The sequence below is a fragment of the Berghia stephanieae genome, chromosome 9 (genome assembly GCF_034508935.2).
Source record: "Berghia stephanieae isolate SIO BIC M18660-M18661 chromosome 9, UCSD_Bste_1.3, whole genome shotgun sequence".
Taxonomy (NCBI): Eukaryota; Metazoa; Mollusca; class Gastropoda; order Nudibranchia; family Aeolidiidae; genus Berghia; species Berghia stephanieae.
In genome coordinates this window covers 22417244-22430499 of record NC_088368.1, presented here as the reverse complement: position 1 = coordinate 22430499, position 13256 = coordinate 22417244, and the positions used below count along the sequence as shown (strand labels likewise).

Sequence of the window (13256 nt, the reverse complement as noted above, 5' to 3'; positions counted from 1 at the left end):
GTCTGTGTGTGTGTGTGTCAGAGAGAGAAAGAGACAGAGAGAGAGAGAGAGAGAGAGAGAGAGAGAGAGAGAGAGTGCGTGTGTATTTGTGTATTTGATAACATTATAATATTTGTAATTCTCACATTTGTTCTCAAATCCATAATTTAGTCACTTACAATTCAAACAAATGCAATTACACATATGCACACAAGTTAACGACGACCACCACTGACTCCTTAAGGCACGTTGCAATTACACACATGCACACAATTTAACTACTACAATTAATGACTCATTAAGGCATTTTGCATTTACACACATGTACACAAGTTTATTACTGCCACCACTCATTAAGACACATCGGATCTTAAATTTTAATATTAAATCTCCCCACCACTATGCAGTTTAAAACCAAAAACTAGTCCTTCAGAGGCATCAGGCCCATGGAGCCAGAGTTTATCACGGTTCGATAGCGTGAAACGCACAAGAGCAATCGCTTGCTTCTTCTTCTTCGTCTTGTGGAAACCTCCAATATTGTCGAGGATAACTCCACAGTTTGTAAGGATTTACATTGTAAACTTGTTAAAACTCTGCACATAATACTAATAAAAAATACATAGATTAAAAATTCACGCTGTGAACTCTGGTAATCTCGTGGAGGCATGTTGACAACCGTTTTCAGCCACTTCAGCTGGAGGGCTATTCCATAGTCGGGCAGTGGAAGGAAAAAACGAATTCAGGAGGGCGTCTGTTTTTGAACTTGGGACCCATTCCCCAACCACCACCACCACCACCATTCCATTCTTTCTTTTTCGTACCTAAATGAACAATTCGCCTTTATTCTTTGTACGCATTGGTAACAACTTTATTATAGGTCTCATCTATTTTATCTAATAAAAGAATATTAATAAGTGTGTAACAGCTGCATACATCATTGTCGTAAACATTTGTGTGCTATATACAGACCTGCCGCTAGTACTAAGAAAAAATTGTAGAAATACGAATTTTTGGCTCCTGTTAGAGAACCGCTTTAACCTCTTTGACTTATTAAATCTAGTGGAAAAGGAAATTTTAATTCCATAGAAATTATATTTCAGGACTTTGAACCGTTTTCGGATCAAGCCGGGGGCAAATTGTTTATTTCTAAAACTATTTAATGTTATTTTTTTTTCTACTTTTCCCTTGGAAAGTACGAATTTTTAAAAATAAGTAGGCAGCTCTGACTTTTTATAACTAATTCTATGACTAGAATATAATTTAATAATAATAATAATAATAATAGATCTTTATTGTCCATAAATATGGCAATTTGTCATTTAGTTACACTTGTTATAACGTTAAATGATAACTGTAACTGAACAGATATTTCACTCCTACTTATTTTCTCTCTCTCTCTCTCTCTCTCTCTCTCTCTCTCTCTCTCTCTCTCTCTCTCTCTCTTCCTCTCTTTCTTTCACACGTGCGATATACACAACATAAACATATTCATTTCGTTTTCAATTTGTTACGATTGTGGCAATTCTACACCAAAAATTATCATCATCATCAATTGGTCAGTTAATCTTACATTAAATAAATTAATCAGTTAATCAGTCAACGAATCAATCCTTGGTTTTTCTGTACCATATGAAATATTCAAAAATTTTATTGCTGATGGAACGAACGTTGATTTATACTTGTTAGTTCTACATTTAATCTGACAAAACCTTCTCCAAGATGGTAAAAGACTAAATTCATGGTATAAAATATGTTTTTTATTGTTGGTAATTGAGAATGCTTTCCTTTCTATTGCTTTTCCATGAATTCTTTCTACTCCATCAAGAGGATGGTTTAATATTTTTGATGCCTCTTTGTTAGATTTTGAAATTTTTGATTTATCTTTAAGTCGGCATCCTCCAAACCATATGGTGCAGCCAAACGCAATTACACTTTTAATCAATGAGTCATAAACTCTTCTCTCCGGTGGATCATATGACCTTGTCGCGGTCGGGGGGCTTGCGTGTCTCGATGATCGTAAGTGAGAGGCCAGACCAAGAATGATCTACAACGGTCAGCATCGTCAACAAGGAAGGAAGAAGGGAGGAAATCAACCGTCGAGTTCAGCTTCCCCTAGTCCACACCCTTGGGTGTGGGTGTTGTCCACGACGTGGGGGAGGGGTGAAAAGGGACTGACTCTCTACAGGACATCCTCCCGGATTCCCAACTTAGACCATCTGACCACGGGTAGATGGAGCTCGTCATCGGGGGACCGACATCCATCTAAGAGAAGGACACTCTGAGCAAAAACCCGGACAGATGGAGTTCGTAAACGGGGGGACCGCAATCCATCTAAGAGAAGGACACTCCGAACAAAAACCCGGACAGATCGAGTTCGCTAACAGGGGAATGCAATCGATCTAGCAGAAGGACACTCTGAAGCAAAACCGTCACTGCCTTGTGGACAGACCTTGGATGGTCAAATGCTAAGGAAGCAAATCCTGAAAAACAGCACGCCGAAGACAGAGCAGCGGGGCCGGAAGGCGCAAATATCACAGGAAACTGGAAACTGCCACTGCATGCTTAAATCCCAATATGACACGTCACAATAATCAAATCCGATGTGGTGCGAAGCCCGTGGAATCCCGCCGGACGGGCCTAGTGCCGGGCCTCAATGGCCCACCCAAGCGATCTGGTGGTACTTTGACTTCATCTTGCGGAACCAGGGGAGGAGGATCAAGGTTACATGCGACTGGAACACCAAACACAATTAAAATCCTCCAATGGAATGCTGAGGGCGTTGTGAAGAAGAAAATATCCCTTGAAAAGAGACTCAAAGAGCAGGACATCAAAATTGCCTGCATTCAAGAAACTCACCTCACTGACAACATGAGATTTGCCATCAGAGGGTACCAGGTAATAAGGCATGATAGAAAGGATCACAAAGGAGGCGTGATGACATTAGTAAAAAACGACTACCCACCGCAGGCATAAAAATCGATACACAAGAGCAATCAGAAATACAGCAAATTAAAGTATGTATCGGAAAGAAAGAACTCCTGATTTTTAACTGCTATTGCCCACCAAACAAAGAGCTTCATTTAGACAAGATAAAAATCCAGGAAGAAAGATGTCTGGTACTAGGGGACTTTAACAGTCACTCTCAAAGCTGGGGATATGGAGATATGGACAAACGTGGTGAAACAGTAGAAAACTGGCAAATTGAAACAAAACTTCAACTATTGTATGACGATGAAGATGAGGACATATATTTCTCAAGAGCGTGGAAAACCACATCTACCCCAGATCTTACGTTTGCCACAGATGATATAGCAAAGACGATAAATAGAACAGTACAGCCCCAACTGGATGGTAGTGACCATAGGCCAATCATCACAAACCTCTATCATCAAAATGAAAACAAAACACAAACTATCCCAAGATGGAACTACAAAAGAGCAAAATGGGAAAGCTTTGAACAACTTACAGACAGCCACTGCAAAAACATAAACTGTAAAACCAAGAATGTCAACAAAAGTGCAAAAGAACTGACAAAGGCCATCCTAAAAGCAGCAAAAGAAAGTATCCAAGGGGAGCAAGAAAAAATTATATACCACTCTGGACAGACGATCTTAATCAGTTAAGTAATGAAGTATCGGAAACAAGAGAAAAGGCTGAAGCAGACCCCTGTGATGACAATATTGCAGCATATAAAGAGGCAGAAGCTACCTTTAAAAAAGAAATGGCAACGACATCCAAAATGGCATGGAAAAAAAAACGCATAGCCTTAACTTCGAAAAAGATGGAAATAAACTTTGGAAACTTACAAAAGCCCTAAATAGAGAACCGAACCACTACGCCCCTCCCGCTTTGGAAAAAGAAGGAGAACTTGTCAGTCCACAACAAGCTGCAGACCTATTCATGGAGCAGTTCAAAAAAAAAAAAATTATTGACAACACAATAGAAAAAGAACTGAAGAAAAGAGTTAGAAAAGAATGCAGAAAACAAAAAAAGGAACTTAAGGAAGCCATAGATGAAGTAATGACAAAGAAGCTAACTATGGAAGAACTAGAAAGCTCTCTCAAAGTGTTAAAAACAAGAAATCGCCAGGCCTAGACGAAGTAACAAATGAGATGCTTATCCATCTTGGAAAGACAGCGAAAAAGAAGCTATTACAACTCTACAACAGCACTTGGAAAACTGGTAAAATACCAGATATATGGAAAAAGGCTTTTATTGTCCCAATTAAGAAAGAAGGAAAACAAGCAAATGAAGCCCCAAATTACCGACCTATAAGTCTTACAAGCTGCATGTGCAAGCTGATATAAAGAATTATCAACTCCAGACTGATGTGGTATCTTGAAAACTATAATGTGCTTATAAATGAACAAGCTGGTTTCAGAAGACACAGGAGTACTGAAAATCAAGTAACCTACATATCCCAAGAAATAGAAGACTCGTTTCAGGATGGAAAGAAAAAAATTGTGGTATGGGTGGACTTTGAAAAAGCATTCGACAAAGTGTGGAAAAAAGGTCTGGTATATAAACTACAAAAATCAAAAGTATCCCATAACATGCTCAACTGGATACAAAACTACCTAAAAACAAGAAAGGCAAGAGTAACAACACAAGGTCACAAAAGTAGAGAAGCATAACTAAAACATGGAGTCCCACAAGGTGGAGTACTATCACCTACACTATTTCTTCTCTATGTAAATGATATAAGAGAAACACTATGTCGAGGAGTGAAAATGTCGATGTACGCAGATGACCTAGCTCTGATTAGCTCTGACCAAAACTTAATCAAGGCACAACACAGGATGCAAATCACACTGGATGATATCAAAGAATGGACTGACAACTGGGCGATGAAAATAAATGCAGTGAAGACAAAGTTCACAATATTTAGCCTCTCCCCAAAAGATGAAAAAGCAAAGCTACGTATTGAAGACCATGAATTGGAAAAAGACGACGCACCAAAATACCTAGGAGTCCATTTTGACCCAAGACTAACATGGAAAAATCAAATCAGCAACAGTCAGAAAGTTGGGTAAAGCGAACACAACTCTTGAAAAAACTAGCTGGAACAACTTGGGGAGCTAGCTCCGATATACTGAAACAAACTTACACAGGATATGTGAGACCAGCGCTAGAATACGGGATATCTGCATGGGGAAACTGCTCCAAAACTCAAATGGAAAAACTGGACAAAGTGCAAAACAGCAACATGAGGATAATAAGTGGAGGAATGAAATCGACACCGATTCATGCAATGGAAACCATAACAGGACTTACATCTCTATCAGAAAGAAGGGAATCAAAAATTTTGAAACGATATACAGACGTGAAAACAATGACAGATCAGCCTCTTCACGCTAGAGCGCAACAAAAGAAAACTAGGCGGCTGAAAAGATCACACTTTATTGAAAGAGCCAAGCAAATTGAAAAAGATCACGAACTTGACGAAATAATGACCCAAAAACGCAAAGCAAATATCAGAGTACCAATTTGGAAAAGGCAAAATCACTTGAAAATCAAGACTTCTGTTGGTGACATTTCAACAAAACAAAAACACGGCGAAGAAATCAAGAAGTCTGTACAGAAGTGCATAGATCAAAACTACCCTGAAAAAAAATGGACAAGAATCTATACAGATGGTTCATGCAATAAAGAACACACGTGCGGGGGCCTGGGAGTGCACATCGAGTACACAAATGGTCAACAAAAGGAGATCAGCAAACCGACTGGTACTCGCACTTTAATCTACAAGTCAGAGGCAGATGCAATCCATGAAGCTGTTAAGCAAATCCTCTCAGAAAATGAAAAGCCAAGACACATAGTGATTTTAACAGATGCTAAGAAAATTCTGGAGGATATAATGATGTCCTCTGCGGATGATATAGACGCCTTGGTGGAAGACCTCATGAAGCTAAGCAAGTTTACCAACATTGTACTGCAGTGGATTCCAGGACACTGTGGGATACTTGGAAATCAGATCGCTGACCAACTGGCAAAGGCAGGCAGTCGCATGCAGCACCCTCCCCAATGTACTCAACAGGAGAAATTAACAAAATGGCCAAATTTATCCAATCTCAGAGATGGAGGGAGAAGCACCCAGAATACAACATGAATGACCCAATCAAGGTGCTCAACAGAAAGGAACAGGTCATCATCTTCAGACTGAGAACTGGACACAACCAGTTAAAGGAACATATGTGGAGGATGTCCAGAGCAAGTCCCTCTGGACAATGTGACTGCGGACTTGAAAATGAAAATGGACATCATGTCCTAATAGAATGTCCAAGGTACAACCAGTTGAGAAGGAACTTCTGGCCTGATCCAACCCCATACTCAAAGAAGCTGTACGGCAGTGAGGACGACCTCAGGACCTTGTAGGCTTCATTCACCAGACCGGACTGACCATGTGACGTGACGGGAACGAAGAAGAAGAAGAAGATAAACTCTTAACATAGTTTTTTTCCTTACTTGAAATGTTCTCAATTTCCTTAGGATGTATAATTTCACTTACTAATGGTCCAAACTTATTCCAGTTAGTGCATCTTTAATACACTATCTCTTTAAAGAGAGAAACGGAAGCTCTATAGTGGTATTGCGGGATCTCAAGACTCAGAGAAAAATTGTGTTTCTTATGTAGGTCTACACAATTTTAAAACAAATCCTATGTTTTGAAAAAAAAGAAGAATATTTTAGTAAAACACTTACGAGTAAGTTGTCTCATATTTTAAAAAAATAACTATTTCACATCGTATTGGTAGGAGACCGGGTGAAGGGTTAATGAAAAATATTGTTCGGAGATCCAGATTAATTTCTTCACTTTGTTATGAAAGTGTGAAATTTTTGATCACTTGTTATTTGAGTGAAATACAGTGGCAACGTTTCTTTTAAAAATAACAGATTCAATGTTGGTAATGCGCAAACTGACCAACTCACCGACAGTAATCTGACCTGACACTCAATAAAACTAAAGGAAACTAATCACGTAGGCCGTAGGCAGTCACCGCCATGGCTTACAAAATGTTCAGACTGTCCGAGGGGCGTGGTTGTATACCCTTCCACTACGGGTTTATTGTAACCACCAGGATCATCTAGACATATTGATATGGTATTATGTACCGTATTGAGACATTGGGTCACACAATAGTAATTATTTGTAATTCTCACCTTTTATTACGGAATGATCATCCATAGCTTCAACACTTACAAACAATCGCACGTAACCGTGCACACGAGTAACAGTTGTATGGGAATATTGACAGGCTTTAAACGACGCGACATGCCCGCGGGATCGACACGCAACGGGCAAATCGCATGTTCAACAGACCAATTATTATTATTATTATTATTATTATTATTATTATTATTATTATTATTATTATTATTATTATTATTATTATCATCATCATCATCATTATTATTATATTATTATTATTATTATTATTATTATTATTATTATTATTATTATTATTATTATTATTATTATCGTTATTGCTATTATTATTATTATCATCATCATCATCATCATCATCATCATCATTATTTACGTTTTTCTTTAAACTACCATAATCTGAGCATTAAATTATTCTCTGTACGCGTAAACCTGACAATTTCGAGGTAGATTACGAATCTGCAATACTCTTCAACAGTCATAACGTCACTTCCTTCCTAATGACGCATGGTAACTTAGTAACACTGGCTCTAAACTATCGGAACAATGGCGGACGCCGTATGAAATATTTCTCCGGCGAGCATAAAAGCGTTTCCAGAGGAAAAAAAACCCATAAATTTGATCATGTTTTGACTTTTACACATTCTGATACAAGGCATACGAAAAGGGAACGAAAAGTTCTAGCTAGCATGAAGAATAAAAAGTAATGATTTTCTTTGTTTTGAACCACGCCGGGCGCGTGACATCAGACTATTGAATCGTATTACTTTTTGATTTAGTCGCAAAAAGAAAAACATTTTTTTATTAGGAATGTCTCCCAAGTGAGCCACGAATACCGGAAATGTCAATAATAATAATAATAATAATAATAATAATAATAATAATAATAATAATAATAATAATAATAATAATAATAATAATATAATAATAATAATAATAATAATAATAATAATAATAATAATAATAATAATAATAATAATAATAATATTCTATTGCATCCCAAAAAGGAAATTTTTTGTACTGACGTGTTATAATTTACACAATAAGATAAAAATACAATGGAAAAAGGGTGTATATATAAAAAAGGAGCAGCTCCATAACCAGAGCTGCGCTTTATAATATGAATAATTTCAACACTGTAAAATAGTTAAAACTGTCACTATAAATTGAAAATTGAAAAGATTGCAAAACAAATAAATTAATAAATTAATATTTACATTTTTTGAAAGTAAAAATGCGAAATAATTATATAAAATTAATGATTATTGCTTGTTGTTGTAAAGCCTACTGTACGGCAGAAAAGATTTTCGGTGTCTCTCTGTTTTCGTTGAAATAGAGAAAGGGTGACCACTTCTTTCTGACATAATAACTGATGGTCTTAGTGGATGGTACTGGTCATTTAATATTTTAGTTATTTTATTTATACAAAATTTCTCGTATAAAAGATCTACATCGTCAACATCATTTATGTAACGTTTAATGGATTTTTTAATATTTGAATTTATTTTGTTTCTTTCCACTGCTAAGCAATTGCCTCCCCAAGCTGTTATACAAAATGACAAAACACTTTCGATGACTGCTCTATAAAATAATGTGCAGAGGGTTTTATCTATTCTAAACTGAGAGAGTTTTGATTAAAAATATGTACGTCTGCACATCTTATGCCTAATTATTTTCAAGTGTTCATCCCACTTGAGCCTGTCATCAATCGTTACACCAAGGTATTTGTGGTGAGGAACTCGCTGGACGAATTGGTCCTTTAATTTTAATGGTTCTATCGGTTCCTTCACTCTCCTAAAGTCAATCACTAGCTCCTTTGTCTTGCTTATGCTAAGCTCTAGGTGGTGGACATTACACCAAGACACAAATCTATCAATTTCTTGCCTATAAGCCACTTCGTTGCCATTTGTTCTGAGGCCTTGAAGAGCGGTGTCATCTGCAAAATTTATTAAAGGTACACTCAGGTTTTGACTTCTACAGTCATTCGTGTATATTGTGAATCATACAGGGGACAATACACAACCTTGATGAGCACCAATATTTGTTATACAGGAAGATATGTTTTGTCCTAATTGAACATATTGTGCTATCTCCGTAAGAAATTCGAGCACCCAAGCAATTATATACTTGTTTATTTTCAGACTAGTCAATTTTTGAACAACCAACTGAGGTTGCATTGTATTGAACGCTGATGAAAAATCTGCAATAGCTCTTAGCGTGATCTAGATGCCTGTAGATGTTGTTTGTAAACAGCAAAATGGCATCCTCTACGCCACGTCCTGGTTTGTAAGCAAATTGATGACTATCACTCAATGGCATAAACTGGTTCCAAATTTTAATAAGAACAAGTTTTTCTAAAGATTTCATGACTATTGAAGTCAGTGCAACAGGTCTGAGATCGTTCATAGATTCAAGTTTTTCTTTTTTTTTGGAACAGGAATAATTTTTGAAGTTTTCCAAATTTCAGGGATCGAAACGCATTGGAGGGACCAGTTAAAAATATGTGTATAAATGGGGAAAGCTGATGGGCACATTCTTTTAATAATTTTCCTTTCAATCCATCCGGCCTAGCAGGTTTCCTCTCGTTTAGTTTCGAAAATACGAATCTCGTTTCTTCTTCACTGACTTCAATAGTCATTTCATCTTCCAAAGTCCTGTCTAATTTATGTTTTTCATTTTCAATATCAAATTTGTTTGCTGTGTCGAAACGTGAATAAAATTTATTTAGAGTTTCAATTCCGATATCTTCTGATATAATTGTGGGCTTTGGATTATAGTTAACAGCAGTTTTAAGCCCCGCCACGTGTCCCGTATATCCCCAGAAGAAAAGCATTTTTCAATTTTATGTTTGTACTGGTCTCTACAACTAGATATTACTCTCTTTATCTCTTTTTGTTTTATTTTCAGATCTTTTTTGTTTCCACTAGTAAAGAGAGTTTTCTTTTGGTTCAATAAAAGTTTTAGATCTTTTGTTATCCAAGGCTTGTTGTTAGGATAATATTTTATTTCTTTTTTTTACAAGACACTAGCAGTTCACAGAATTTTAAATACTCACTCACACAGTCATTCAGCTCATCCACACTATCACATGATTCGATAAAAACATTCCAGTCAGTGCATTCAAAACAACCACGCAAATCTTCACACACACTTCCGTTCCAGATCTGTACACTTTTCTTTACTGGTTTTACACGTTTAAAAACAGGGCGGTAGGTGGGGAGTAGCAAGAGCATGCAGTGGTCAGATAAACCTAATGGGATAAACATTTATAACTATTTCTAATATTACACAGGAATAAATCTTATGTTGTTTTTTTGTCCCTTGTCTTGCAGTCCACGTATTGATGAAGTCCCGGGAGAGTGAAATCGTTACATTGGTTAAAATCGCCAGTGACCATCAATACGGCATCGGGTGACTTAATTTGAATGTCCTGTATTTCTTTCCTCAAAATATTTTTCGCTGTGGTATTGTCTGATGATGGTGGAATGTAGACGTTGATGATGATGACATGAGTGTATTCCCGGGGTAGATAATATGGTCGTGACGAAACAGTAATAAATTCAATATAATCGTCACTATACATTTTCTTTATCTGACAGTTATTGGGGTGGCACCATTTGTTGTTAATATATGTGCACACCCCACCCCCAGTTCGTTTATTTACATTAGTCCGATCTCCTCGAAATAGTGAATATTGTTCAATATCAAAACATGATGATGGTATGTGAGGAGAGAGAGCCAAGTCTCTGTTAACGCTATTGTGGAGGCTTGACGATAGTCACTATTGTAACGACACAGTGAAAACAGTTCATCAATTTTATTCTTCAGTGATATCTTACATTACCTGTCACTACACAGGGTAAAATGGACGAAAAGGCCATCTATTGAATTTTGTTTTTATTCCTCCTTTTCTCCCCCTTTTTCTTACTTTCGTCAAGCCTCCAAATGGCGTTAACAGAGGCCCTTGGCTTTCCCCTCACATACCATCATCTTGTTTTAATATTAAAACAATATTCACTATTTCGGGGAGATGGCCCCAAAAGTAAAAAAAAAACGAACGGGGGGTTGGGGTTTTGGGTTGGCCCACTTTTTTAAACAACAAATGGTCCCCCACCCCCAAAAACTGCAGATAAAAGGAAAATTATTTTTGGACGAAATATTAATTTATTACTTTTTTCCCGCCCACAAACCAATTATCTCCCCCCGGGGAATTCCCCCTCATGCCCATCATCATCAACGTTTTACATTCCCCTTCATCAGGACAAACCACAGCAAAAAAAAAATTATTTTGGGGGAAAAGGAAATTTTCCCCAGGACATTAAATTTTAAGTCACCCGATGCCGTATTAAATGGGCAATGGCGTTTTTTTCCCCCCAATGAAAACGTTTTTTACTCCCCCGGGACTTCACCCAAACCGGGAAATCCCCAAAAACAAGGGACAAAAAAAAAAAAACCCCAAAAAATTTAAATTTCCCCTGTTTTAATATTAAAAATATTATAAATTTTTTTCCCCCCCCCTTTGGGGTTTATCTAAACCACTCCCATGCTCTTTGCTCCCCCCTCCCCAAACCCTTACCCCCCCCTGTTTTTAAAACCCCGTTTTTTAAAAAACCCGGGTAAAAAAAAAGTTTTTACAATCTGGAACGGAAAGGGGTGTGTAAAGGGATTTGCGTGGTTGTTTTTGAAATGCACTGACTGGAATGTTTTTTACCCGAATCATTTTGTTAGTGTGGTTGGCTAAATTGCTGTGTGAGGGGAGTATTTAAAATTCTTTTAACGTTTAGTGTCTGTAAAAAAAAAGAAAAAAAAAATATTATCCTAAAAACCCAAGCCTTGGATAAAAAAGATCTAAAACTTTTATTAAACCCCAAAAAGGGAAAAACTCTCTTTATTAGGGGAAAAAAAAAAAAGTTTGAAAAAAAACAAAAAGAGATAAAAAGGGGGAAATTTTTCTTTTTGTAGAGCCCAATTACAAAAATAAAATTGAAAAATTTTCTTTTTTTTCCTGGGGTTTATACGGGACACGGGGCGGGGGGCTTAAAAACCTGCGGTTAACTATAACCCCAAAGCCCACAATTATTTTCAAAAAGATATGGGAAATTGAAATTTTTAAATTTAAATTTTTTATTCACTTTTCGAAAAAAGAAAACAAATTTGATTTTTTGGAAAATAAAAAACAAAAAATTAGACGGGGTTTTGGGAAGATGAAAGGGACTATTAAAGGGTTCATTGAGGGGGAAACGAGATTCGTTTTTTCGAAACAAAACCCCGAGGGGGAAAATGCTGGCCCCGGGGGATGGTTTGGGAAAGGAAAAAAATTATTAAAAAGGAAGGGGGCCCTTTCGCTTTCCCCTTTATACACATTTTTTTAAACGGGTTTCCCTTTTTCCAATGCGTTTGGGCCCCCTGAAATTTTGGAAAAACTTCAAAAATTTTTTCCTGTTCCAAAAAAAAAAAAAAAAACTTGAACATAAACGATCTCGACCTGTTGCACTGACTTCAATAGTCATGAAATTTTTTAAAAAAAAACTTTGTTTTTTAAAATTTTGGGCCCGTTTATGCCATTTTGGGTGATAGTCATCAATTTGCCCTTTCAAACCAGGACGTGGCGTTTGAGGATGCCATTTTGCTTTTTTAAAAAAACAACTTTAAAAGGAAACTAGATCACGCTAAAGGGGCTTTTGCAGATTTTTCATTTAGCGTTCAATACAATGCAACCTCAGTTTGGGTTTTTCAAAAATTGACTAGTCTGAAATTTTTTTAAAAAAGTATATAAATTTCTTGGGGGCTCGAATTTCTTACGGAGAAGCACAATATGTTCAATTGGGCAAAACAAATCTTCCTGTTTAACAAATATTGGGGGGCTATCAAAGGTTTTTTTATTGTCCCCTGTAAAATTCACAAATATACCGAAAGACTGTAGAAGTCAAAACCTGGTGTACCCTTTAAAAAATTTTTAGATGACAACCCCTCTTCCCAAAGGTCAAAAAATGGCAACCCAAGTGGCTTTTAGGCAAGAAAATTTTATAGATTTGTGTCTTGGTTAAAGTCCACCACCTAGAGCTTACATAAGCAAGACAAAGGAGCTAGTGAAAAAACTTTAGGGATGAAG

The 13256-nt window shown here is 36.8% G+C and overlaps 1 protein-coding gene across 1 annotated transcript in view; it reads left to right on the top strand.

Moving 5' to 3' along the window:
* LOC144979870 (uncharacterized) overlaps window positions 1-13256 on the top strand; it is a gene marked incomplete in the record, with an annotated part of 27129 nt that overhangs the window by 5308 nt on the left and 8565 nt on the right.